Source organism: Anguilla rostrata, chromosome 18 (genome assembly GCF_018555375.3).
Source record: "Anguilla rostrata isolate EN2019 chromosome 18, ASM1855537v3, whole genome shotgun sequence".
In the NCBI taxonomy this organism is placed as follows: Eukaryota; Metazoa; Chordata; class Actinopteri; order Anguilliformes; family Anguillidae; genus Anguilla; species Anguilla rostrata.
In genome coordinates, this window is record NC_057950.1 from 12,314,483 (window position 1) to 12,342,435 (window position 27,953).

Sequence of the window (27,953 nt, forward strand, 5' to 3'; positions counted from 1 at the left end):
CAGCCCAGGACTGCGGCTGGGAGTCTGCTGCGGCGGGACACAGTTGACCTAATCACCGCTGTATTCCTCCTAAACGTGTGGCACTTTCCCATAGGGCAGCAGCTGTTTTTGGTGAGTCGTCCTTCCAGTCAGCGATACCTCTCTCCAGTAGTACTGTGTGCCCGGTGTTGCGTAAATAAGAATATTTGGCTCGAAAGCAGCGGAGGAGAACCTCAGCTCCAGCAAACCTTTGCGTGAGTGGGATGTGCGGCGAACAAAAATTAATTAATACAACACGTGCCTGCGCAGGGGCACACACACACACACACACACACACGCGCACACGCAGATCAGTGCATTAATAAGCCCACATACAGGCACAAATCACATAGAGGCTTGCCATCATTTCCTTATGAAATGCAAACATAGCCGTTTCAAACAGTCAAAAATAGCTGAAGGAGGAGGTGCTGTTTACGCCTCCTACAGATCCTCTCAACCTCCTGATGCGCAGCTTGTAAAAGAGTTCTCATCCGTGGGAAAAGTCCTTCTTCCTTCTCCACGGCACAGAAAAGAGTGGGAGATTAAAAATCTTACACGCTCTCAACACACCCTCTTAAATGTGTCTGCTCAAGGAAAACTTTCAGTAATGCTGCAGAGAGGCCCAGAGCTCTGTTCCTGGAGGCAGATGTATGTATGTATGACGCAAGTGGTACAGCATACAGTAAACAAACACGTGAACACCGCACCTACCCTCTTAATCACCCAGAGCTCTCAGAAAAGGGCTGTGCACCCTATAACACATATCTAAGATGGATGGATGGAGATTTCTCTTCCTCTCTTTTTAGGGGCTTTACAACATTCTACCTTGAGTTGTTTTTTGTTTCTATGTCCTGTGTTCTATGTTTCTATCCAGCATATTTCTATCCAAGCTTTGTGTACTAGTAGCAACACAAGGATTTTTTGCTCTGTTTTATAATGAGGTTTACTCTGATTTGTGGTTGGTTAGCACTGCTGGTCTTTGCGTTAGATGTTACGGGGGTTCGTTAGCCCCAGAAATGGCTGACCGAGGTTCTCACTGAAGGCCAGTGACTGCTGTAAACTCTCTCTTCTTCTCTGATGTCTCCCACCCTCCCTTCCCTCTCTCTCTTCCTGTCCCTCCTTCCCTGTACTTGTTCTCACCTGTTCCTTGCTTTCGTCTCCGTTCCTCTCGTCCTCGTTTTCTCTCAATCTCCTTTTCTCACAGCACCCTCTCTTCTGTCCTTCCTCGTCCTTTTTCTCACCCTCTCTTTCTAATGCTGTTAATACACTGATGAGTAGCTGGGTGTGGGATTCAAATTTTAAAAAAATGAAATGAGGGAAAGAGTGCATTCAGTGTAAGCCTGGAGTCTGGATTACACTTGGCTACATGGAGGAAAGGAACTGACCTCAAAAAAAATGAATAAAAGAAAAAGGTGGAGATGGGGAGGAGGCTAGCACAAGAGGGTGTAGATTGGTCATTTGTTCATACTTGTTAGCAGAATTGGAGGTAATAACTTCACAAATTCATCTGCAAAATGTTGAATGCACATTTGAAACTGTATACATACTGTAATGGCACCCAGCACCCAGTCTGTGTTCTTTATTTCATTCAAATTGTAATAAAAACCGCAATCAAAAATCTCTCTCGATCGCTCGCTCTCAAAAACAGAACTGCTCATCACACCCGCACAAAAGATTAAGGTCCCGGTCTCTCAAACAATTACAAACTGATGAAAAATGCAGACTGCACACAGACATTTATTTGCATTGATTTTAACAGCATAATATGTTCCGGATGAAGGCGTGAGCTTTCATGCTAGAAAAAAAAAGTATACAAATAAATGTGTGTGCAGTCTGCATTAATCAGAATACGTCCAAAAAAATCCCACGAGCGTGCAGATTGAATAAGTACGTGCAATAATCTGACAGGAGAGTAACTGAATCTCTCAAAGGGGTAAGAGACTCTGCTAAGCAGGATTAGGAGACTGCGATCGGGAATGGGCCTCATTTTCATTCTGCCCATTACTGCCGCTGCCTTCGCTGAGCCCCCACCCTCTCCCTCCCCTAGGTAAGTAGCCAAATTGATTCACTCAAAAGTTCGAGACCCGCTCAGTAGTTCCCTCGCTCCAGTTTCACAATGGGTGCCACTGCTGTTAAGAGCTCTTCATTAATAGGAAATGATCCTTTTAAAGAGCGGCAGACAAAGGGCTTTGATTGGGCGTCTCAGCCCGGCCAGGGCCCCGGCTCAAACAATGAGAGAGAAACGCTGGACACTGCGAGCCCTCCGCACACAGGGGAGAGAGAGAGAGGATGAAATGGGGAGAAAGGGAAAGGATGCCAGGAAAGGCAGAAAGAGCACAGGAGTGGATGAGAGAAGTAGGAAGGGATGGGGGGGAGCAAATCTAAAAGAACGACTGGAAAAGGGTGTTGTTGTTGAAGAGAACCGTGTTGATGGACAGAGAGAAAATGCAAGAGACTGCAATATGAGGAGGGGAGTGGTGGGGAACAGGGACAGGAAACCGAGAAGCAGCAGAACAGAGAGGCTAAGGGATGGAGACAGGGGAAGAATGAGATTTAGAGACACTGAGAGGAGAGGAGAAATTAGGGAACGACGATAAAGAGAAGAGTCTCAGTGGGGGGTTCACGGGAGAAGGAACAGACCGAATGAGTGAAAGAAAGAGGGGAGGGGGGGAATGGGTAATGAAGAGAGGAGCCCGCTGTGTGTAACCTAAGCTGAACTGGCGGAGAGAAAAAAATGACTGACTATTGATTTTAAACATTTTTAATAGAGTACATTGAAAAATAATCCACATCTGATTCATTATTCATTTTCCTGAGGCTACATGAAGTTTCCCCCCCTGCTCTTATGAGAAGTAACGGCTCCGTGAAAAACAGAACCGAGCATCTGGTCTGCAGGGGGTCCTCTCTGCTTTTCTAAGGATGGCGGGCAGGTCACTGCAGTCCAGTGGATCAAAAGCACTGACCGAATTAACCATCGCTGTGAATATATGCCTCCCATATTCAGAGCTGCTCAAAGGTGCCAGCTATTCATATCAGAGACCGTTATTTCGGTATAAATACAGAGCATTTGAGGGCGTAGATGTAGAAAAAATAAGATCCAACAGTCAGTCATCTGTATCAAAAGAACAACAGAAAACCAGAAGGCATTCAATTTTTTAAAAAATGTATTAAAATAATCAAAGCTGACCCTGATCCTGCCTCAGTGAAAGAAAATTAAACGAGAAAAAATAGCTTCAACCTTTCCCTGTTAATTGCGGTTTTCTTCAGTCTTCAAACTTTTAAATTAAAGCGGTGAAGCACAGAACATTTACAAGAAGTTAATGTCACTTAACATTGTGTTCTGTGGCGAGCCCATTTAGAGTTAATGTTTTTAGAGTACAGATCTTATACGTCTCCCACAGGAAAACTGCCTTCTCTCTGCTCCTCGGATTCCCTCAGTTCGCCTTAGATTAATTAAGTCACTGTGATGTTTTCAGTAATCATTTTGTTTTTCCCCAGCATACCGCGGGCGAAGCGCTTCATCATGTATATTGCATTGTTTATGAAAACATAATAGCTTGCGTTTAAAATGGCTTTATAGTAAGGTGAGCTTGTTCCTGCGTATGCACGAGTCGCAAGGAGTTACTCGGTTACAAGGGGAATATCGGAACCATCATTGTTTGTTTACTCAAATTAAAATGTTGGAGCTGAAAGTATCACATTTCTGTCTGAGTTTAATGGATCATAACATCTTGGGTTTGTCAATAATGTCTCATAGGACACTTCAGCCCAATAGATCACACCACGTAGGTTATGTTAATTATGCCTGACAGGGCATCTCAGTGTAATGGATTTCAGCATCTTGGTTTGTGAATAATGTTTGACAGGGAGAGTCAGTTCAGCGGATCATAGCATCTCCATTTCGGCAGGACAGGGCATTTCAGTGGATTATGAAATCTTTGCTTTCTTAAATGTCTGACGGGCCTCACCAGTCTAGCGGATCAGGTAATCTAGGCTTTGCTACCGTTGCCAGACAGGGTACCTCTCTTATCTAACAGAATCACATCATGGCACAGCGAGCAGGCCAACTCAATTCAGCTGAGTGCAGTTATTACCCTCCTGCACTACACCTGAATGCTTCAGAGCTTGAGCCACACTGGAGAGCTGAGCCCATACACACCATACAGCCATTTGATATTACTTACATATAAATGGGTTGAACCTAATCTAAATTCAGTACAACTTACACCATACCATTACCCCCGATCATATAAAAATGAGTAAATATCTACAAAACAGTCCAATTCTTTGTGTTTCTGGGAAGCATAGAGAATGGCTCCATCAAGGTCTAATGCTCTATATTTCACACACATTCTGCATGTAGAGAACAGAAAAGGCCAAGTATATTGCATTACTGAGATGGGCAACACTGATGCAGTTTACAGGAAAAGTAGCCTGGGCGCTTAACCTAAACATTCAGCTAAATGTTCAATAAAAAATGCATACATGATACAAAAGGGGGGAAAACAACTCCTAGTGACATTTCTAAAATTATATGCTTGCATTGCAAACTAATATTTATAATTTTAGTGTAATAAAATTGAATTTCTCAACTGTGCATTGCCATGAGTTATGACTCACCAGATGGTCCACCAGTTTCGTCTACAGTCATTTCCTCATGACGTTCTTCAGTCCTCTGCCAACAAGAGGTTTACAGCCATTTAGTTAAGCCACATGTCAAACAATTACCCTGATTTCACAACCCCAGTCATCTACTATAGTTACCACTGATTAAGCAGAGGATGACCAATAATGCTTTCCAAATGATGCTCACAAGGTAATTTCAGTCAAATTACCCAGGACCCCTGTGTGAAGTGCATCAGGTAGATACTGCAGCACTCCCAAAGACATGCACCCTTCTTCCTTGCCCTCTCCCCATATCGGGTCAACTAACCGCTTATGTGAATTTCGCAATTAGCCAGTCAGTCGTATATTATGCAGTTGATTATGCTGCGCTAGCACCTATAGGTACCCCTGAAGGATAATGATTGAATTTAATCCCTGTGTAGATCCCAGTCAGTAAAAGGACAGAGACAAATGTCCCTAGTCACATAACAAAGGGTTAGACTAGTTTGCACTGCTTTGATGAAAGCAAACCTTGTCACAACAGAAGTGCCACTGAGAATCATTGCCATGGAACTACAGAGAGGACTTTGGCAGCTTTAGGTTTGCAGAAATACAACCAAATAACATTTTAAATCAGTTAAAAATAATAATATGCTTGCCATTAGATAATGTTTTCAATCTACCCTGAAGCGCGGGTAATCTGAATGTGGCACACAGTGCTTTGATCGCTGGCCATCTCGCGTCACCGACTGTATTCAAATCAGAAATCTTTCATTCGCACACCTGCCACACACCCCTGGCTTTATCTTTTCCATTTATCGACTCATCCGCTCGGTTCCCCCCCTCCCTGCAGCGAGATGAAGAGTGAGCCAGGAGGGCTGATTAGTCCGAGGCACAGAACCCCTCGCAGCAGGTCTCCTCAGGAGGGTTAATAACAGTTCGCTGCAGGTACCACCGCCACCCGAACGCACAAACGGGCTCATCTCTCAGGTCCTGAGCGTTCTGAGTACCAGACCAGGGCGAGCAAGACCACTGGGGAGTCGGGGGGGGGGGGGGGGGGCAGTGATGTCATTTACATCCATCTGGAAGAGGATGAAGGCCGTGAGCAAGGGGGGTATGTGATTGAATGGGTGAGCATGCATGCATGTTCCTTTGTGCTTGGGTGTGTGTGTATACATTCAAATACATTTTTATTCATGTGAAATCACTTAAGTTAATCCAAAAGATGAGGTTCAAGCAGAAGTGAGTAAGGATAAGGATAAGAAACGTTTAAGATAAGAAAGTGCATTCTAAAATACAGGATTTAAAAAAAAAAAAAAAAAAAAAGATCATTTTTACAGCTACTCCAAAAGCAGGGGAAATAAACTTTGCTTATTCTTTAAAATGAGTAGAAGAATAAGATATGGTAATAATAAGATACCGTCCTGCTTCAGACACTGCCGCAGCACATGCAAATGCAGCAAACAGACCGTGCCAGGGGAGACAGCATGGGTCCCGCGTCCCAGCAGAACCGGCGAGGACACCGCTCGGTGAATTAAGGACTCCCGAGCCACTGTGCGGCGCACACGCATAGAGAACGTTAATGCAGCGGCCAGCGGGAGGGAGCGCCGGAATCCAGGGCTCTCCGCTAATCTCAGTGTACACGCGGGCACGGAAAACCAAACAGAGATGAGCGAGAAGAGATTATCTGAGGAGTAAACAAGAGGCGTTTTTACCCAGCGACTCGCCGCATCGGGACAATGGCAGTGATTTCACCGCCCGGCAGATTAATGCTACAACAGCAGCCTTTTCTTAGAAAAAGACGCAGAATCTATACTCGCTATAAATACGCACATCACATCAAGCGCAAGCGTAAAGCAGCCTGGAGGGGAGGGGGGTCTGAGCCGCTGAAAGATGAATCGATCGGACATCTGCCAAGCCGCTATCTTGCTGGAGTGATCAGCGGATGATGGATTTGAACTCGAGACCCCACTCTTGAAAAAGAGGGCATGAGACTACAACAATGGAGCTGGGAAGAAAGGAGAGACATTCCACCTGAACATGCAGGGGAACAAGAACCAGACACGATCAGATTCTACACCACGAGTATGAACATGGTGGAGAAAAACACTCACTCTCAAGCCTCCCCATCCTGTGGCATTCTGGGCACACTGAAGCGAAGGGCTTGCAACCTCCTGCCAATGCGCCATTTGTACCGATCCGCAAATACTTAGTCACTTGACCTCTAGCCTTGTACACTGCTAACAGCCCCGATTGCCCGGTTAGCCATATGGGCTCAGAGCACCTCCTGGACTTGCACTCTGACAGAAGGCATTCCAAAGATACAGCACAACATGACCCTTTCCTCCGTCTATTTTGGGAACGGATCTCGATTGGCCGTCGCTGTGCACTGACACGACGCGCGGTTGGTGCTCCTCCACCCCTTCCATCCCCGCGAGCTGCTCTGATGGACACATGGTCTCCTCCTGGATAAATAAAGCTTCCCATCGCCCTGAGCTCCCCCTCTTTTACCAGCCCCCCCCCCCCCCCATTTCAACCTGATCCAGACGGGAGGAGCAGGTCCAGGGAGGTAATGGGGCGGGGGGAGGGGGGAGGGGGGCGGTACGGTGGGCGAGGATAGCGTGACATCCTTAAATGGGTTCCCCTCCATCAATCACTCGCTCAGCAGGGAGACGCTTCAGGGCGGCTGACAGAAAGCAGCGTGGCTTACCGCGCGCTGTGTTCTGCTCCGCTGCCACACCCTGCTGCTGTGACTCAGCCGAGACACTACGAGGAGGGGGGGCAGGGGGCGGGGCATCTCTGCACGCTCGTGTACAGGGTCCGGTACCACACAGTGCTGGAGGCCTGGGCTTGCAAGGTTCGGCAGTTGGGAGGGAGGGAGGGAGGGGGAGAGAGAGAGAGAGAGGGGGGGGGGAGAGAGAGAGAGAGAGACGGACAGACAGATAGAGAGGGAGAGAGAGGGGGGAGAGAGAGAGAGAGGGGGACAGAGAGAGAGAGAGAAAGGGGGGGACAGAGAGAGAGAGAGGGGCGAGAGAGAGAGAGAGAGAGAGGGACAGACAGATAGAGAGGGAGAGAAAGGGGGGAGAGAGAGAGAAAAAGCAAGGAGAGATTTTTGATCACATTAACACAAAGCATCTTACATATTTAGGTGCCATTACTATATGCAGTTTCAAACATATATTCAACATTTTGCAGACAACTTCAGTGTCATTACCTCCAAAACCAGTTTTGCTAATAAGTATAAACAAATGACCACTCCACACCCTCTTGTGCTAGCCTCCTCCCCATCTCCCTCTTTTTCTTTTATTCATTTCTTAGAGGTCAGTACCTTCCCTCCATGTAGCCAAGTGTAATCCAGACTCCAGGCTGACACTGAATGCACTAAATGTTTCAAATGAAATTGCTTCCTGAAAACTTGCATGGAATTTTTGCCTTTTTTGATGAGATTGCTTTCATCTCAATTTTTTATTTGAACCCAACACCCAGCTACTCATCAGTATATTAGAAGCATGCAGAAAAACCTCCAGCGCCTTTGCGCTGGAGATCAGGAAATTGATTGTGTGTCACTGCCTGCGGTTGTATCTAATGGAACTGAAAATTACACCAACTGAAAATGGCATGTTTAAGGCTAACCATTGCCACGCAGTGCTGGGGTGGCCCACAGTGTCACAAATGGCAAAGACAAAACCAAAATGTTTCGCTTACCACCTTTGAGCCCAGGAACTTAAAACAAGGCAAAACACACTTCAGAAACTTAGAAATTATTATACGAGAAACAAAAACTTTCCCGGCAAAGCAACCTACCAACAACAGTCACATCTCCTCTTTAGGCCTGGGAGCAAGGCCTTTTATAAAGTGCTATAATTAGGCAATGGGCCACAGCTGTGAAAACTACAATGGGCTACAGCTGCTGCCTTAGCTGTGAGTGGAGCCGGCGCTGTCCATGGTTCTGCAGCTCTCTCAGGCAGGAGCTCTGAAATGCCTAGGGTGCTGAAGGGACAGCGCACCACCACCCTTCATGGCACCACGCACATCTATTCAGATTTCTATATGACTACCCCTGGTAGAACCAAGCACAAAATATTCAAGTGTGAAATCAGCTCTGAAAGAGTATCTTTTCTCGAAAAATATCAAAACCGCGCTTTCCTTGTTCACTGGCCCGAAAGTACAGAGGACTGAGTATGACTCACTGTTTCCAAATATAGTAGAACACTAAATTCAGCAGCAAGAGGGGACTTCAGGGAGCTGGAGAAGAAATGCCCCGTGATTTTGAGCCATAACCCACAACTCAGTCCCTTCCTCTTTTGCCATTAATGTCATTCCCAGTTATGTACGGACAGTGCAGAAGATGTGGAGGATGAGTCAACAAGTATAAAACAATTTTAGAAATTTTTTTTTTTTTTTTTTAAATCACAAAAACTTAGAGCTTTCTTTATATTGGTTATTTGTAAGCCTTGTGCTTTGTGTTTTAGATTTCATTTATTCACTCATTTTCAGGAGGCACAGCAGTCAGCCCTCCAAAATGCAACGGTGATGAACCGGCCTGCCCGCGCTGCAGCGTTTCCACGGAAACCGGCCCACATTAAAACAGACCAGAGGGGACGCTGGAGGAAGGAGGGCTGGATGCCCCTAATGGATCAGGCAGCACAGCGCCAGCGTTTGGCAGGCTGACCAGCGCATTCCTTACAGCTGACGAGGGGCATAATGAGATCTCCCAGGCTGAGTGGCAGACCCACCCCCACACTGCTCACAGACAGGGGTGCACGGAGAGCCACGAAAACGGCTTCTCTGCTCCTGCCACACCCCCCCCCACCCCCCATAGAGAAGCCTCGCTGTGAAGCCCCCCTCGCCCCCCGCCCCAGTAATGCCGAATCATTCCTTAAGGCGCAGGCGTCTCCACAGCGCCACCTCCGCTCCTTCTTTTGAAATTATTTATAAACTGCCCCTCCCTCACCATTCCTTATCCAATTATAAGTGAGTGGCAGGAGTGTGTTCAGCTCAATTCGAAAAGAAAGAAAAAAATGAAAAAACTGCGAGTTGGGGTGTTTATGCTTTTACTCTGTTAGGTTTGGTGTTCCAGGCAGACTATGAAAGCGTAGCGATATGCCAGGCTAAAGCGTTTAGTTTTACTCCCTTGTCTTTTAGTGCTTTGGCAAAACGAAACGCTTTACTAATGCGCACACTTCTGAATAACGGCTGGAAGGTCCCTTCATTCATCACAGGAAACGTTCCATTTTTCATTTGTCACCCGCCATGGCGACGAGCACGGGAGGAGCGCGTTTCCCCAGCCTCGTCCCCGTTAAAGGTTCCAGAACCGCAGCGGAATCCTGGCAGCTGCCAGCCCCTCCGCTCTGATACGACGAGATTCTCTGAAAATGCAAAAAGGTGGAGGAGAATCGCTTCTTAGCAGGAAGCCTTTTTTTAAAGACCAAATGGAGCTGCGGAGATGTGTTCTGTCACTGTTCTTTATGGTTTTTAAGTAGGCTTCCCCATAAAAGGGAGGGAATATGCAATCTCTGTATGACTGGTGTACATGCTACACAGAAGAATAAGCATCCGTTTAATGATTTGTCATGGTAGTAAAGCTTTGGTAACACAGAAAATATATTCAGTATGGAGTAGCATTGCCTCCTCTAGAATTTCACTTCATAATATGAGCCCAGCAGTTCATCTTTTAAAGCCCAAGGTAGGAGAAGCCATGAATCTTAAGGCACGGTCAGCCACCAAACTAATTGAAGCTCAAATAAATTAACTTTTAATATTAAAATCACAATTATGTTTTCAGAATGAAAAATAATGGAAGTATTAGACAGGGTTCCGCTTCTGCAGGCTGCGTGGCCTTTTCCTTTCGGCCAATAGAGGGCCGGGTGGAGAGCGGCAGTTTATCACGACGCCCTACGAGAACGCGGCGAGCGCAAAAAAAAAAAAAAAGCCATTTTCACAGGAGGTGAGCGTGGCCCCGTCGCCTCCTCCGGCTCGATCGCGCCTCCTGTTACGCGCTCCTAATTCGCTCCTCCTGGCGCGCGCCCCTCCCTCCCGCCACAGAGAGCGCGTGCGTGCGTGCGCTGCACCCGGCCAGCCGGACGGAGATTCGGAGGCAGATTAACGCAGGCGAAATGGATGAGCTGGGCTTCGGGTGGCTCCAGACCCCGGGGCGCGGCGGGCCGGTGCGCGGACCGCTCCTCCGGAGGGGGGGAGCCGGCCGTGTCGAGCCCCGCCGAACTGCCATGTATTACCCGAGCGCACCAGCGCGGTTTCGGGTTTTTACACCCACGCCGGCTCAACAGGCGAGCTCCGCGCTGGCTCTGCTGGCCGCGGCCGAACGTGCTGCTCGGGACCAGAGCTTCCACGGCCCCCGCGTGGGACCAGACAGGAACCTGACAGCGGTTCTGTCAGGAGTTTCTCCAACTGATGGCCAGCGATGGCATGAGTCACAATGCACAAAACGACGTTCATTTCACCATTAAAGCAGCACCTGCATTAAAAGATGTGGGGACTGGTGGGTGGGCTCATCCTTTTAAGGCACTGCCCTACTGGATGGACGGGCCCCAGCCCCAGGTCGAGACAGGGCCCACTGAGGCCGGCGGGCAGCACAGCGGGGGGGGCTGGCGAACAGGGACAGGGGGATTTCATTTCAGGGGGCATCTCATCGTGTACCAGCAGTCTCTGGGGTGCCTGCAGTTCTGCCCCACAGGCTGTGCATGAACAGTCCTCCTCTGGCTTGTGTCAGTGCAACCTGCTAACAATGTCAAAGAACAACACCACACACGCACACAATGCCCTTTATATATGAAATTTAAGTGTTTTCATTTTTTTAATTAAGAGTAATAAATACCTTTGTAGCATGACAGATGTGTTTTGTAACACTTAACGTGTCGTATACACTACAGTAATTCTAGATAACGCTGTTAAGATAACTGTCATAAGTGTTATAGGTTGCCAAGGCTTTTTTATGACAACATATCACAGCTTACAAAACATTTCATAGCACTGTCCTGTCACGTTTATGCCAACAATATGTTGGCTTTATGGAGAATGGCTGAAGTAAAATACCATTTTCCTATATGATTCCTCATATATCCTGTAGCCTAAGTCAAGTCATTCCTGGGCGCTGTTCTTTTCCCATTTTTTGTATTTTTCTTTGAGTTTAGTGTGAAATGCACCCTGGTCAGTCATCCAAGACACCGTTATTACGTCATTATGGTGAAGGAGCCAATAGCCCGGCGGTGGTCACAGCGTTTCTCTGTGAGCGGCGGGGAGGGGGGTGGGGGGGTGTCAGCTGCAGGGTGGGGGTGTCAGCTGCACGGTGTGAGGTGCTGACAAAGCCATTTGAGAATGAGAGGGGCAGACATCGTTGGAAGCCAGCCATCGAGCAGCTGGGGATCGGCATTAGGGGCTGCTTCTATAGCTTCACTACAACCGGGAACAAATTTCGGGGAGGTTTGGGAGGGGAAGCGTGTCCTGTGAAATAAACAGAGCATTGAGCCTCTGATGAACAGAAGGGGCCATTCCCGTCAGACGCGAGGAGGGTGGGGGGAGGGGGCGGGGGTCTGCACATTCACGAGCACAGCGTACTCGTTACAGTGTCAAATACTGCCGGCCTGGGGGGCGGGGGGGGGGGGGGGGGGTCACACGTCAAAATGGCCACCGTAGAAACGAACAGAACGAGTTAGGGCAGAGAAAGAGAAAGCAGGTTCCTGCAGTACGGCTTTAAAATCTAAAAATAATACAATGGAGAAGAAAGCAGTGCAGATAAATACCGCCTGAAAATTGATATTAAAATCCTCATGAACCTCCAGAGACGATTTTAGAGTAATGAATGTTTTCAGGCACACAGTGCAGTTTGTTCTGTGCAGAAAGACAAGCATACATCATTTACCGTTTTTGCCGTTACTGCAGTTAGTCCCCAAAGTGGCACTTAAATGTTTGTGTTAAAAGAAAGCGACGAAGGCACGTGCGGAGGTTTGTGTGAATTTCGTACTGCATGACTTCAAATTTACGAACGTCAGATGTGCTAGGTCTTGCTCACACTCAATTTGCTGCACATCACATCAAAGCCTTACAGCTCAACTCCAAAGTGTAATCAAAATACAATTATGCGATTACAGGCCCCAGATGCATGTTTAAAAAGAGGATACACAGTTAAAACAACCTTCTCTTGAGGATACCACACAGTACGACAGGATTCCTGGGAGCACTGCTCCTGTTGTGTGAGAAAAGAAATGCAGCAGAGTCAGAGGGTCAAATAGCGTTCCTCACACACCGATTTCCTTTATACATTTCAAAGGAGTGAAACATCTGGCAGAATGATACTATACCTCAGCAGGAGGCCACCTTTAAAGAACCAGCGCCTCATTAAGGTACGATAACACATCTATGTGCCCACAGCCACACACAGTCATTGCACAACTCCATGCATGCACACACACACACACACGTACCACACCACTGCTGTTTTTGCCAGCAGGTTTTGATTTAGTCAGGGTCTGGAGTATCAGATGCTTTTTGTAAACTACAATATTTCATTTTCATACAAAATGCTGCCAAAAGGTCACCGGCCAAAAAGGCTAGTAGGAGTGAACGAATTACACGCCTCCACCAAATTCTACACACAATTGGCCGGATGTTAATGTCAAGCCCTGGTTGAAATATATTTATATGTGCAACAAAGCAACCACAACAAAAAAAAGTTGTGGTCCGTTTTCTTTTCCTTCGAGTTTTCCTCGTTGAAAATGCAAAACAAATTCATCATTGTCATCGTTCTAAAAAGGCGTTTTCATCATGTTATTGTCTACGGCATTACCATCAAAAAAACTGGGCACTGACAAAAAATTCAGTCATAATTTTAGTTGACAAAAACACACACAAACGCAAACGCAAACAAACACACAAACGCAAACGCAAACACACAAACCGAGGTGTCAAATAGAGATCTAGTCCTTACTCGCACTTGTGTACAATTCTGTGACAAAGAGCAGCTGATTGGACACAAACATCAATCATTTGTTGTTCCAGCGGTCAATCAGCCGCTGAAAGGTGCTTAAAGGAAGCGGTCTCTAAAACCCCCGGGACAATATATCTCCAGGGCCAGGAGTGGATGCCTATGAAAAAGATCATGAATTCACCTTGAATTACTGCGCTCCGCGGATAGCGTCTTGATAAATTAATCCCGGCATAACCGTTGAAATAAGATTCCTGGCCCAGTTATCTGCAGCCATTTACAGAGGCCCGTATAACTCAGGGTTACAGCCTAACATAGGGCTTTCATTAACAGTGCTGAAAGGCCCTGATAAACGTCCAAGCGCAGTATAAAATAAATAAGAATAAACTTGGAGCCACTGGGGGACAGAGCGGGCAGGAGCTGGTAGGTATAGGGAGAGCCAGTGAACCCTGTTCAGTGTCCCTCACCTGTAATGGATCCTGGCTCCGAATTTTAAAAAAGGAGACCTTTTCCCATGCGTCAGTCCTCGCTACAAAGTTCTGTAGTCCTATTCTCAGGCCCAGAGCACACAGTCATGCTCCATGGCCAATGCAGAGGGTAATTTACTCAGTGCCACTAATTGGATGGAAGGTCAAACAATCTTTTTTTTTTGGCATCAGGCTCAAATCGAACCACTGACTGAAATGTACTCAGTCTCCTTAAGCGCAGATTCCATTGGATGCATTGGAAAACAATTTCTGGAATTACTATACGCGTTCCTTCTGAACCAGTTGTAACACGTATGAATGCAACATTTATTTGGATTGCATTGGGAGTTATTGAAGTTGAAGTTCATTCTTGGCTATGTTTGTCTGAATTTATCAAAAAGATTACTGGCAGTCAAAAACTCATCTCTTTAAAGGCTACCCATTTACATTTTTAGAATTTTAAATGTGAAGCCATTTAAAGAGGTGGCGTTTAGACTTATGGATTACACCTTAGAACTTAGAAGATTTTTATTTTTTTTTTACCAAGGAGAAAAGATTAAAACAAGAGATTTATGATTATTAAATTGACTGAAGGATCTCCTAAATGCGGGGGTTTCTAACCTCTTTAATAAGATGTGAGAAATGACAAGAGATGCATGAGTCTTCATGGTGAAGAGGAAAGAACCCTTCCTGGACAGCGAAGGGTTAAAATGAGATCAGTAGGTGAGCACAGGGAGTATTTTTAGACAGGCCCTGACACATGAGAACTCTCAGCTAATTAATAACTAGTCAGTTGCTCTGGAGATGCGTTTGAATATTCAGAGAAAACTCAATCATTTATTAATGAGACCACCGCTGCCAGCACCAGAGGCCAAGAGAGCCGCCGTCATACCGCTAAACCGCCCCACACCGCCGCTCGTTTTTAATCCCCTCACCCCCCCCCCTCGCCTGCCCCCAACTCTCACTTTCAGCACGCAGCCAATCAGAAATATTTCGCCAACGTGAGTAAATACTCATACTTTTCTTCAAAAAAAAAAAAAAAAAAAAAGAAATGCAGGATCTTGAGCCGAAAGTGCAGGAAAGCGGGATTTCATCGGTGGAATCTTAACGAGCGCGGATCAGAGCCAATCCGCTGCTGGGACGCGGAACGGGAGTCCCTGTCTCCGGAGCAATTAGTTCCACATCTGGAACCGCCTCAGGATAATCCTGTAAGTATTTTATACTCTGCACTGTTATATCTGCAAAAACAAAAACAAGAAAACCCAAGGCCTTGGAGGGAGGGGGGCCACTGGGATGGATGGGGGGGGGGGCTGATGTGGGTGTGGGGGGGTGGGTGTGGGGAGGGTGGTCGGGGGGGGGGGGGGGGTTATTCATGTCTCTGCAGGACTCAGGGCTTAGCAGCTGTTAACTCTGCAGCAAACTGCTGCATGGAATTCTCGCATCATTAGAAATGAAGGGATTCTTTCTTCCCACTGATCCCCACACATTGGGCTTCTCCATCAAGGCAGCGCATGGAGATTGCAGGGTGAAAATCTCTGGGAAATCTTTCACTGCCTTACTTGAACTCCTTCAGTTATGCGTTTGCTTCTATGAATTTAAACCTGGGGCTTATAAAAGCTATTGTAAATAAACAGGCCTGCCAATGGCATCTATTATAAGAGCACTATTTATCTGGATTAAAATATCTATATAGGAAGCAAGAGAAAGCCACCACGCTCACTAGGGCTAAACTATACACTTATTTCTTTCATTGACTGCTAGTGATTTATCTGAACTTACATCATGGTCATGAGGTAAACATAAGATTACTGTCATAATATAGATTTCTGGTACATATTTATATGGCATAAGCATGCCTAAATACCCCTTAAGATTGTTGGTACACAATTACAGAAGTGCACGGTAGGTACATTGTAATCACATACAGGTATTTGGGCCCCAACATATAGCCTAACGTTACACCATTAACCAGTATTTAAAGAAATATTCACATAAAAAAATCTATATATTTGGAAGCAAACCGTTGGAGAAGTTTTACATACTGTCATAAATCTCTCTCACGATGTCTGCGGTGTGGAACTGCCTGGGGATAGATACTGAGCCTAGCCCATTCCAGCTGAAGTGTCTGCGAAAAACCAAGGCTTTGATAGGTAGTGTGTTGAGCGCCTTGTTTGGACAATGCTAATTAGCACGGCTGACGGTTTTGATTGGCTGATGGATTTGACTGCACCGATGAAGCTGTATGGTCTGGAGCACTCTACCTTAAGCGGTTACCAAGACCTCCGGGAAGAAGATTCTCCATTCTCCAAAACACACACGGGCACAGAAACACTTCCCACAAACATGGTGTTTGTATTGGTATTGCTTTAACGTTTGTTTCACAAACAGGGCATTTTTTTTGTTCCACTTTAGTAAATGCTGTGTAGCACCAGTGGCAGCGTCTAACCTAGATTCTGGCAGGTTTCAATGCATAAGCAGGGTCACCATCAGGCTTCATGTAGGGGAAACCCAGCTCTCCACACAGTTCCCAACCTCCCTAGATCATTCATAACAGCCTGAGGACTTCAGTAGGTTTTCCCATTTTACCTGCAAATGCAGCACTATGCACTTATTTGCCTATTTAAGTCATTCCTTCAGTAGTTGATTTTGTTCCCCTAAAAAAACCCAGTTGTGTAAGAGGATCATTTTAGCAGGCAAATAACACGCTGCCATTGTGACAAACATGTCTGAACTCTTAGCCTTGTGGACATGCCCAACTTGGGTCCCTTCATCCACAGACACCCTCCTCTCCCCTTCATCTTCTGTGGCATCTGCTTTTTCCGTGAATATTTTCAATAGCTAAAAGTGATGTTTTTTTTTGTTTTTTTAGAAAGGAATTTGTTTTTGTGTTGTCAGCTCTGTTGGTATAGCACTCAGAGCGCTGATGAATGGCATTTATGATGGGTGACTAATGATGCAAATGCTGCAGCCTAGGGCAACCACGCTCCACTGCGGTTTTGCCACTTAGATATATAATGCGACACAGTGGAAAGTTTCAGAGTTGTTAGTAATCCGTTTAGGGCTACATTTGATGAAGGTGTACATTCTTCAAAGCACCTTATCTAGCTTTGCAATATTATTGTACTGTCAGGAACAACAGCAGCGCTGATGAGGATAAGCATAATGGGGCCTCACTTTATTTACTTATAAAGTCTCATGGGACACCCTGTGGAAGAAAATTCTGTTTACACTAATGTCTGTGGACAACGGGGGCCTCTAACAAACAACTTAAAAGGAGCGTATAAACGAGCTGGAACCCCGGTGTGTGTTTAGCAAGGTACAAAATCAACGACTATCGCTAAATCAGATTAGAATGAGAGAAGTCAAGAACAGAATCAGATTGAGAGATATTCTCCATTTTATCCTGCTAGATACTTATTTGGGACATTCTAAGTGATTATAAGAGTAAATGATTAATAATTTATTTACAGCGTCATGAAAAAATATTTGCCCCCTTCCTGATTTCCTCTAATACTTTATATTTGTCACAATGAATGGCTTCAGATCTTTACACAAAATTTAATAAACAAAGGTAGCCCGCATAAACACAAAACACTTTTTTTATGATTAGTTCATTTATTTCATGAAATAAAAACCCATGTGAAAAAGCAATTCCCCCTTAAACTTAACTGGTTGCACCACTTTTATCAGCAATAACTGCTACCAAATGCTTCCTATAATTTGATATCAGACACATCGCTGTGGAGAAATATTAGCCCACACTTCTTTGCAGAGCTGGTTTATTGCAGACAAATTGGTGTGTTTTCGAACATCAACTGCTCGTCTCAAGTCCTGTCACAGCACCTCAATTGGGTTCAAGTCAGGACTTTGACTAGGCCACTCCAAAACAAACCTAATTTTGTTTCTTTCCAGCCATTCAGATGTGGGCTTGCTTTTCTGTTCTGGATCATCATCTTAATACCTAACCGAATTATGCTTCAGCTTCAGCTCACAGACAGATGACCGGACATTCTCCTTAAGAACTACCTGGTACAGAGCAGAATTCATGGTTCCTTCAAGAACAGCATACTACCACCACCATGTTTGGAATGATGTTGTTATAGGGAATAATGTATTTGCTTTATGCCAGACATATTGGGACCCGTGCTGTCTAAAAAGTTCAATTTTTGACTCATTTGTCCATAGAACATTACGTCAAAAGGCTTGGGAATCATGGAGATGCTTTTTTGCACATGTGAGATGAGCACTGACGTTTCTCTTGCTCAGCAGTGGTTTGTGCCTCGCCACACTCCCCCGAATCCCATTTTTGCCCAGTCTCTTTCTTACTGTAGAGTCATGAACACTGAGCTTAGCTGAGGCCCGAGAGAGGCCTGCAGTTCTTTGGATGTTCTTCCGGGACCTTTTGTGACTTCCTGGATGAGTTGTCACCGTGCCATCAGAGAAATTATGGCAAGCCAGCCACTCCTGGGAAGATTCACCACTGTTCCATGTGTTCTCCATTTGGAGATAATGGCTCTCACTGTCGTTCGGTGAAGTCCCAGAATCTTAGAAATGATTTTGTAACCCATTCCAGACTCATAGGCCTATATTATGATATTATCTAAAGAAACAAAACAATGTGTGACAAATATACAATAGAGAAAATTAGGACGGCGGCAAGTAGGCCTACCTTTTCATGGCACAAAATTATTTATTTTGCCATTTGTCAAAGACAAACCCCCGATCTCACACTCAAAGCTGCATTTTTATAAGAACAGTGATGTGGACTGATGTCATCAGCCTGCTCCTTGACCCCCCAAGTTTGATAAATTCACTGGACGGGGGGCGACCTTAGTAAAAATAGGCGTACGCTAATAAACCTGACAGGCCGTGCCCGCTGCAGAAATGAATCAAAGATTTATCGACGTCTGGATAATGTATGTGCGTTCATTGTCTGTTTATGCCTGATGGATCTTGCCGAGTGACCCCTGGGGTGGCTCTGAGCAGCTTGCACAGACGGGTCTCAGTCTGTGATAAAGACTATATCGACTGGACTGGGACTGGCATTGGGCCATCTCAGCAGACCAGTCAAGGCGAACGCACACACGCAAACACGACACTTACCCATTCCGAGCCATTTATTATGGCTGAGAATGAACCTTTGGGCATTCTGAATGCACCACTGTTCAAATATGACAACAGCGATTCGATCATGGGCTGGCTATCCTTTCACAGGAAACCAAGGCTGAGCAGCGTATCAGCACCCCCCCCCCCCCAAGCAGAGTGGCACACAACTGGACAATGTCCTATCGTAGAAAAGTACATCAACCTGGGAGGAGGGGTTTGATCTCACACAGAAAATCAGTTTTTTTATGCACACACGGGCAGTTTTGAAATAAAACTGAGAAAAGCGATAATTCTCACGTAGTACAGCAGCTGCCAGCTAGTCTGGACAAGGTCTCCTATGGGCCCTGAGTCTGGACTGGAGCCCGCATACTGAGGAAAGCTGCTTACATCCCTATAACCATTTCATTACAAACAGCAGAGCTGCAGCTGCAGTAATGAGAATGTGTTTGTCTTCACCCCCTGCCCCCCTGTTCTGTCAGACAGAGCTAAAAACACTTGCATACAGCTGAACTGAGGTCCAACTCCAGGCCTTTTGTCTTGGTTCTCTAGCTGTTTCACAGCACACCTTCCCACTTCATTTCCAGCCCCCCCCCCTCCACTCACCTCAGCAGAGACAGGCAGACTATCGGGGACACGTTTATTCCGGATCGGCACCCATCCTCAGGTCAGGGCTCCTTTAACGCAGAAAGCGTCCGTGGGAAAAGGTCAAGCACGGTGAGGATCAGATCCATTCCCCTGGCGTGACGGTGAGTGCGTGGGGGGGGGGGGGTGAGGCGAGAGGGAGCCAGGCTGGCAGAGCCGTGTCACCCCAGCGCCATCCCTCACCCCAGACGGCACGCCACAGGCACCGCTCACCACACCAAACCCCCCCCCCTCCACCCTCCACCCCCCAACCCAGCATGCACTGCAAAGCAGGACTCCAGACCCAAGACCCATGGGTGCCAAAGTATGACCATCTGTGGCAACACTAACACAAGCTGCACAAGCAAAGCTACAGCACAGCATGCACCATTAATCTCATTTCCATTTAGTTATTTTCATTTATATAAAAGTATATATTAATAAAATGATCATTTTCATACTGATGGGAAAGAAGACAGCATACAAAACAATCTAGCTGGCCAACATTACTATTTTAGATCTGTTTTGAATCCAGCTTAGAAAGGACAGAATCCAGTTGACTGAAAATTCATTTTGTCCCCACGGCACAGACAGCCAGGGCATTTTCAAACAGTACAAAACATTTCCTAAACCAGGAACAGGCCATCAAGACAGGCAGTCAAGAGACACAGGCTCTCTTTATAAATCCGTCCACTGCCCTACATCTTTTTTACGACTATAACATAACCACAGGGCGCTGCTTTCCAAAAGAAAGGAATTCATCATTCCCTTAGTTACCGTCCCTGAACGCGGTGTGTCCTGTGACAGCCTGTCACATCTCCCACTCCCCCACACGTTCACATTTTAAAAACATTGAACAAATCGTCCGATATTTTTAAAAAAATATGTAATTATATTTCGACAGCAGTTGCAGCTCTAATGTTTGGTTCTTCCGGGCTGGATGCAGTCGCACACTCAAACCTTTAGCCTCCACCTCTCATTGTTCCCCACCCGCGTATCGCACTGCTTTCTTCCCTTCCCAGGCATCGCCATCATTAGCACCGTCGTCATAACGACTTTGTCGACATTCTGTCATTTATACCTTTGGCCAGGCCCAATTAAGACTTGGAGCCTGCAGTTAGCTGCTGCTAACCGAGAGCGCTATCCATTGATTGGGTCCACGTCCAAATCCTCCCACTCCATCCGGTCCTCCTTTAGCTAGGGCTTGTGCTAATTGATGCGTCCGTTTGGCACAAACTAGCAGGCATTCACAAATTCACACAAATTATCCTTATTATGGGAGGAAGTGTTATTTAAAAAGCCCTTCCCTTCAAAAAAAAAAAAAAAAAAAGCCAAAGTGTTTAGAGAAAACATGCACTAAACGCCACAACATGCCTCCGCTCGTAACGAGGACACGCCGCCCTGTCGCTCGCGCTCTACGGCACCATGCTAATAATCTGGGGATCGTGGCACAGAAGCCCGGCTCAAGGTAGGTGAAGGACAAAGGCGAGGTCTCGCACCCGAGTCCGCTCTCTCGGCCTTGTTATGTGGCATGCGTTCGCGTAGGATGCCTTCGGACACCGATCCGCTTGTCTAAACAGCCGAGAGCGCTCCAGGCACCAGTCTGTGCGGGAATGGAGAATTCCACGGCTCATATAGAATATGGCTGGCGAGTACGCGTCGTTTTCCCCCCTTTTTTGATATTGAGTTTATGAATCGTGAGATTACCTCGAGTCTCATTAGATTTTTTAGAACCTCGACAGGGACATGAGTGCGGTCCAGCTTCTCGCTGATTTTGAGGAAGTGAAGTTTGTGAAATACAGACAGGAATCCTCAGAGAAGGCTTTCTTTCCGGCTCAACTCGCAGTTGCGCAAACTGTGGCAGGATCCAGGAAAGTCTGCAGAGCCTTCCATGTGAGCAAACGCTACAGATCCAGGAACGCCTGCGCCAACATTTCGCAAATAAAAACTGGGAGCAGAATCTGCAACCATCTCAGTCTTCAACAAAAAAAACAAAAGAGACTATGCAATCCTTTCCCTGACCGCCACCAAAGAACAAAAACTTTATCTGTGCTGATGCAGAGAAACTAAGCCAAAACAGACAGCTTCACACTTTTTTTGTCTTCAGCTCCTTGTGGCAAAAGAAGTTCTTTTGTGGACTGAACAATTACAGGCCATGGTCAGCAGGATTCAGGAGGAAGTGATATTAAACTTGAAAATAATTTAGTATGGCAGCTGTGCAGCCACATCATGGTCGGGATCTAGGCTACATTTTTGCTAATTCATTGCATTATATTACATAAAATTAATTTAGGAGACCATTTTATCAAGTGACTTGCAACACAGGAGAAACATAAGTGCATTTACCTGATCGATACGAGAAATCAGTGCCAAAGCTGGCTAACAAGGCAAGTCCAGAGTGGAGATGCAATATCACTAAAACACCAGAGCATTCTTTCTATGCTCACATGTATATTTTCACATCACTGCACATCCCCTCCCAGTGGAGTAAATCTGGTAGTTCTCCCGTTTGCAGTTTAAAAAGATAAAGTAAACTCTTTTTCATGGCCTTTGCCAACTACACATCACACACAAAAACAAAAATCCATAGTAGAGTGATGCAGGACTCAGGTGGGTAATTGCCCGATTGTTCCAACCCACACCTGAACCTGCAAAATAGCTTCGATCTCACGCTGGCAAAATGGCCAATTAAGAACCCCAGCAGGTTTAATTAAAACAATTAGCCGAAACTGTTCTCGGAACATGGAGGATCTTTCTTCCGCAATGGCCTTGTCCATGCCATCTGGTTCTGCACCGAGTGTTCAGAATCGCCGTGTACAGTTTCAGAGGGGTGAGAGGGGAGGCGGCTGAAGAAGGTGGCCCATGGCTCTTGCTGGAGGGAAGATGAGAGTTTAGTGCGATTGCTGGGAAGGGCCTTTTATAGATACAGAATATGGAAAGCACTGAAACAAAATATACCATCTAGATATTGTGGCAATTTACAATATCTAGGCAAATACACACATTAATTTTACATTTCCAGATATTGCAACTTTAGTATATTGATTTTTTTTAACGCACTGCTGCAAAATATATATATTTTTAACCTTTTTTTTTAAAACATAAAAACTTATTTTAAAATGTGGACTTAAGATTTAATTTCAGTAAGGGGTGAGATGTCATTCAGTTCACTTGTCTGCAAGACTTGAAAGGTGTAACGGTAGGCTACATATAGCCTATAGGAACAAGCGGCCAGGCTAAAGTTGCATTTAAATCACATCTATGCTGAGGTTCCAGGAGTCCTCAGTGCAGTGGGAAGAATACCAGGAAGGTCATTCCCCTCCTCAACAATTTTAGAGAGGGAATTTTCTGACAAAATCAGTGTAGATAAATATATGAACGCGGCTATCACGCACAGTATCCATCGTCTCAGCAGCCTTAACTCGGGTTTAACTCCAGCTCCTTCTCAATTTAAGAGTAAGAGATGGGCTGAACGCAGAAGACATTTGGCTGAGAAAATAAGGCACTGAATCTAGCCTAATTCCTGTGCAGTTAAAGTGAGGCAATCAGAAGGTGAGCAAAATGTCAGCATTTTGGAGCACTGCAAAAGGCAAAAAAAAAAAAAAAAACCTGTTGTGCCAAGGTAATGCTGCCCTTGCGCTTCTTTCCTTGCAGCTTGTTTCAGGTCAGTCTAATGGAGGCTGAATCCGTGAGATTCTGAGTGGATGTGGACTGGCACAAATGCACGGCCCGGCGGTACGTGCACGGTCTGTGCAATCCACAATGACAAAGGTTTTGGTTCAAATCAAAGGGCAATTACAAACGCATTCAATGGGCCAGTGAGGCATCTACAAACAGATACTACTACAGAGAGAAAAGCATTTAAATCCATCTTAGCAAAGTAAACAAACAAAAATGTTTTTTTTTTTGTCAGGACAAGGCAATACAACCACAACACAACTGGTCGGCCAGTTCAAGTAAAATTCTGAGATGCTTGTTCTAGGCTATATAAAAGTGGTGAAACGAGGAATTCTATCCGTATAAACCCTTCGCTCTTTTAGGCCTAATAGTTTTGTAAAACACACACCGACCATAACAGAAAGCATTTTAGCTTTAAAAGTATTTTTTTGAAACATGACCATGACCGATGCCATTATTACCTACAGTTCAACCCCATTTTTGGAGTTTCTCAGACTTCTGAAGTCACGGAAGAGGTTGCTGCAAAAATACTTTCTTTAAATAGCACAGAAAAGTTCAGAGCCATAGCTTTTGGTGGATGAGGTACTGTAAACTATAGACGGGTTGACCAGCCTGATATATGCTCTCATAAACATGGCTCAACAACACACTCATAATAAAGTTAGAGGGGAAATACCCAGGGCAGATTACAGTGAAACGGGGCCCCAAGCACATTACTACGATACGTTCTCTCCTGCACTCAGACCTCAGAGTTCAGAGCAAATGCTTACAAGGCTGTAATTTTAGCAGTTTTTATTGGTACTTTGATAACTACATTGTTGTTTCATTGGAATTTGGAATGCCAAATAGGCCATAGACCATTCGGTTAAAACAAGTAGCCTACTACATACGGGTTACACATTTTTTCTGGTTTACACACTTCTACTCCAGATTTTTCAAGTAGTTGGACGGATGTGTGAAAATGTAGCACATCTATGGGTTTTTTTTGAGTAAATTACGCCTTTTAATCTGTAGAGGCAGTGGAGGAAAAGGACTTGGGGCAGGTTTGTTTGTTTTAGGACACATGAACGGAATCCCAGATCACTTGGTGTCGACAAGTGCAGGGAAAGGTTGGGAGGGGGGGCTGTGGGCATGCGATGCATTCTCTGCCAGGCTACTAAAGGCCAGCTTCAGACTGTAGGCCTCATCCATAAAGCCATGAAATATTCATCCATTGTCCCTGCCTGGCCATCATTAAAACTCCACCAGGGCTGTGGCCAGCCTGTTTGGCCCGGGTCCCTGTGACCGCTGTACAACACTGTAAAGCAGCGTGCTGATGAACGTGCCCGCGTAGTGCACGCAGGAGGACTGAGGAGGGGGACAGGGCCAGAGAGACGGAGAGAGAGAGAGAGCGCTGCCCTGCCATTCCCACACAGGGCCGCTTTCCCCATTTCGCTCGCCCGCATTATGAGGAAGAATCGTTAAGGGCTGAGCGCGGCAGCTGGAAATTAAAGCTGACATCGCCGGCAAACCGGCGGGCCCCATCAGCACGAGCTCCCCGCCTCCGGTCCCCTTCAATACAAACTACCGCTACCCAGGATTCATTATCAATGCCAGATACACGTTATCAACCTTAATAAATACGGCGCGATCCACCAAATATTATTAGCCTCCGGGCCTGGCCTCCCTAACCGCGCCACGGCAGAACCGCCATGTATAATACAGTTCACTAAGCTGGTGGCACTTAAGAGCGCGCACAGTATATCGCAGCCACGGCTGAAAGTCATAATATAAAACACTCCGCGAGACGGACCGGCTTCTGCAGTAATGCCGTGGAGCTTGTGGCCGCGGCCGGCTGCGTGTAATTAACGCTGATCGTCACGGCATCGCTAGCGCCCCACCGCCCAACACTCACCCCAGAAAGATTAACCACAGAGACGCGGGCTTATCATCTTTACTGCGCCGGGGCCCGGCATTAACCCACACGAATCGTGTGATTCAAATTTTACCTTTAAACTGATAGGGGGGGGAGACCTGAAATTTAATTTGCTGGTAGCTTATGAGAAATTAACCCTTCTGTTGGCGCAGTCTACCGAGGGCCGAGGTCTGCAATTACGCCAAAATGTCCTGCTGAGCCTTGAACAAAACAAGATGATGTGGTGCGAGCGATCTTCTCCTTGAATGGGATTCATTCACTCGCCACTCTTTATTCACCAAGGAGAGACAATCTTTATAATCAATGCCTTCCATTCTACTGCACAAATCCCCAAAACCCTACACTACAGCATCTGCACCAGATCCACTAAAGCCCATGTATTAGAGGACTGTTCTCCACAAGAGTTCGTACAGAGTATCCCGAACCCACTAACATGTCAGGCTTTTTCTCAGGTGTTTCACCCTGTTTGCCTTATGTCTTCAGCTTACATCCATCCTTACAGCAGCCCAAACCTCAAACATTCCACCCACAAGCAGGGGTGCCATATGGGGGGGGGGGGGGGGGGTAATGTGAGATGTTTTCATGGGGCCTAATATCCTGGGTGGAACCCCAACCCACAACTTTCAGTCCTGTCTTTTCAGTTTTAAACTTTTTCTTGAAACACTTTTTGCACATGCATACATAGTTGCCTATATCCACCCCGACACACAAAGGCTAATGATTGATACATTTTGCTTAGTCTTTCCTTTAAACGGGATATAGTAACAAAAGTGAAATGTATTCATCCCACTGTGCCCATCACAGTTCAAATCTGGACTTTCTTTATCCCAAATGGGGAACATAATTTGCATAAAACAACATAGTTGGTGAGAAATAAAATACCATGACACAACACATGGATACAACACAATCATACATCAATCGTGCCTGGATCCAGTATCACGAAGCATGATTGCTGAGCTAGCTGGGTAACTGCACCAAGTAAAACCCTCAACAGTTCGTTTAACTTCTGTCCATGTTCCAGATTTGGGAGGGATCTGACACTTACCCAGCAAACTTAGTGATTCAACCTATCAACAATGCGATCATATGGACATGTACAGTAAAAGTTTCTGCTAAAAATCAACTCTTGCTTAGATGCTTCCTTCGTCCCTAAACTCGTGGTAGATGGTAAAAGGGCTAATTAAGAAGTGCAACCTAAAAGTGTGCTGCAATGATGGGTATTACTACATTAAAACATATAACCGCGGCACTGTCAGCAGAGGTGGTCTCCAACTGCCCAGAACACTTGAGACAAAAAAAATAACGAACTTACCAGAAGATGGCGATTCAATCTAAGCAGCAAGGTGGTTATTTTAGGCCAGCCCAAGCTCCGGGCTCTGTCAGAATGCCGATTCATTGCGCCTCTTTTTCCCCAAGTTCAAATGTTTGCTTGTTTGCCTTTGGATCTAATAACAAAAAGAAAAAAACATTCCTTCGGCGATGTATGAACAATACAAAAACACACGCAGTACGGGAGAGCTAAATGGCAAGAGTGAAAGTCCAGAAAAAATAAAAAGTTTGAAATGAAACTCCCAGCAGTTTTGCAAAACACAAAAATACTGCCAAACTAAAATTCTCCGCATAACAAAACAAAACGCCGGTTAATTAGCCTCCCAGACACCCTGTAATCTCACATTTTAAAACCTTTTCCCGCCGCTGTATTTCTTGACCTCCGACCTGGTGGGTCAGGTGGATAAAGGGAAAATCAGAGGGAACAAAATGAGGTGGATGGTATCTTGCCATACCACAGGCAAAGCAATGTTCGATTCACTGATTACCTGTATAGTTACCCTCAAGTCTCTTTATATAAATATTTGGTATTCTGAGGCTGTCGAGTAGCCTTTTAACTCGAAAACATTTTCAATTAGTTGAAATTCATTTAATTTAATTTACAAATATTTTCCAGATGTTACCCACTAACCCATGAATACTACTTCGTGAGATCCAAGGGTACTGAGATTAATAATAGGCAAGTAAATAAACAAATAACATGTAAATACTGGACACATACCTCGTTTTATCCTCGCCACAATATGGATCAATAGACATGCACATATCGCTCATTGATGTAGCTATAATCATTTAGGCTATGCGTTTTATGTAAAACCTTTAACTTATCTTACTTATCGCTCGCAGTTAGTGTTCCTTAGCTCTCTATCACTCCGCATCTGTTTAACATCTTTACTGAATCACACGGGAGTCCAGAATAAGTTTTTAGAACTTAGAAATTCTTCTGTGTTCGTACAGCAACAACATCCAACAAAACACGTCTCTCCACAAATTACTAGTCTAAAAACAGAATTTTGGGAAATGTATGCTCAAGAAAAATACTGCTCCACTTTTATTTTACACAATATTATTAGGAAGTCAAATCTGTACCCAGCAAGGAGAAAATGTGATTGTATTATTATTATTATTTTCTTCATTGTTCAATCTGATTCCACCCTATAGTTTTGCTTGAAATCCTGAGCGACCAAAATTGAGGTCAATATCAGTGCATGCCCAGGGATAGCTTTTCTAAAGTCACTGCTTTCTTAAATCGCATATTGTGTGAAAGCTA

General features: G+C 45.4%; 1 long non-coding RNA gene across 1 annotated transcript; it reads right to left on the reverse strand.

Annotated features, from left to right (window-relative positions):
* Positions 1-2,763: 2,763 nt before the first annotated feature.
* On the reverse strand, positions 2,764-27,021 carry LOC135244977 (uncharacterized). Its single transcript, XR_010327111.1, has 3 exons — positions 26,667-27,021; positions 4,639-4,693; positions 2,764-3,130 (listed from the first exon to the last, which is right to left on the reverse strand). It is a non-coding gene; the product is annotated as an uncharacterized LOC135244977 (long non-coding RNA).
* Between the last annotated feature and the right edge of the window lie 932 nt (positions 27,022-27,953).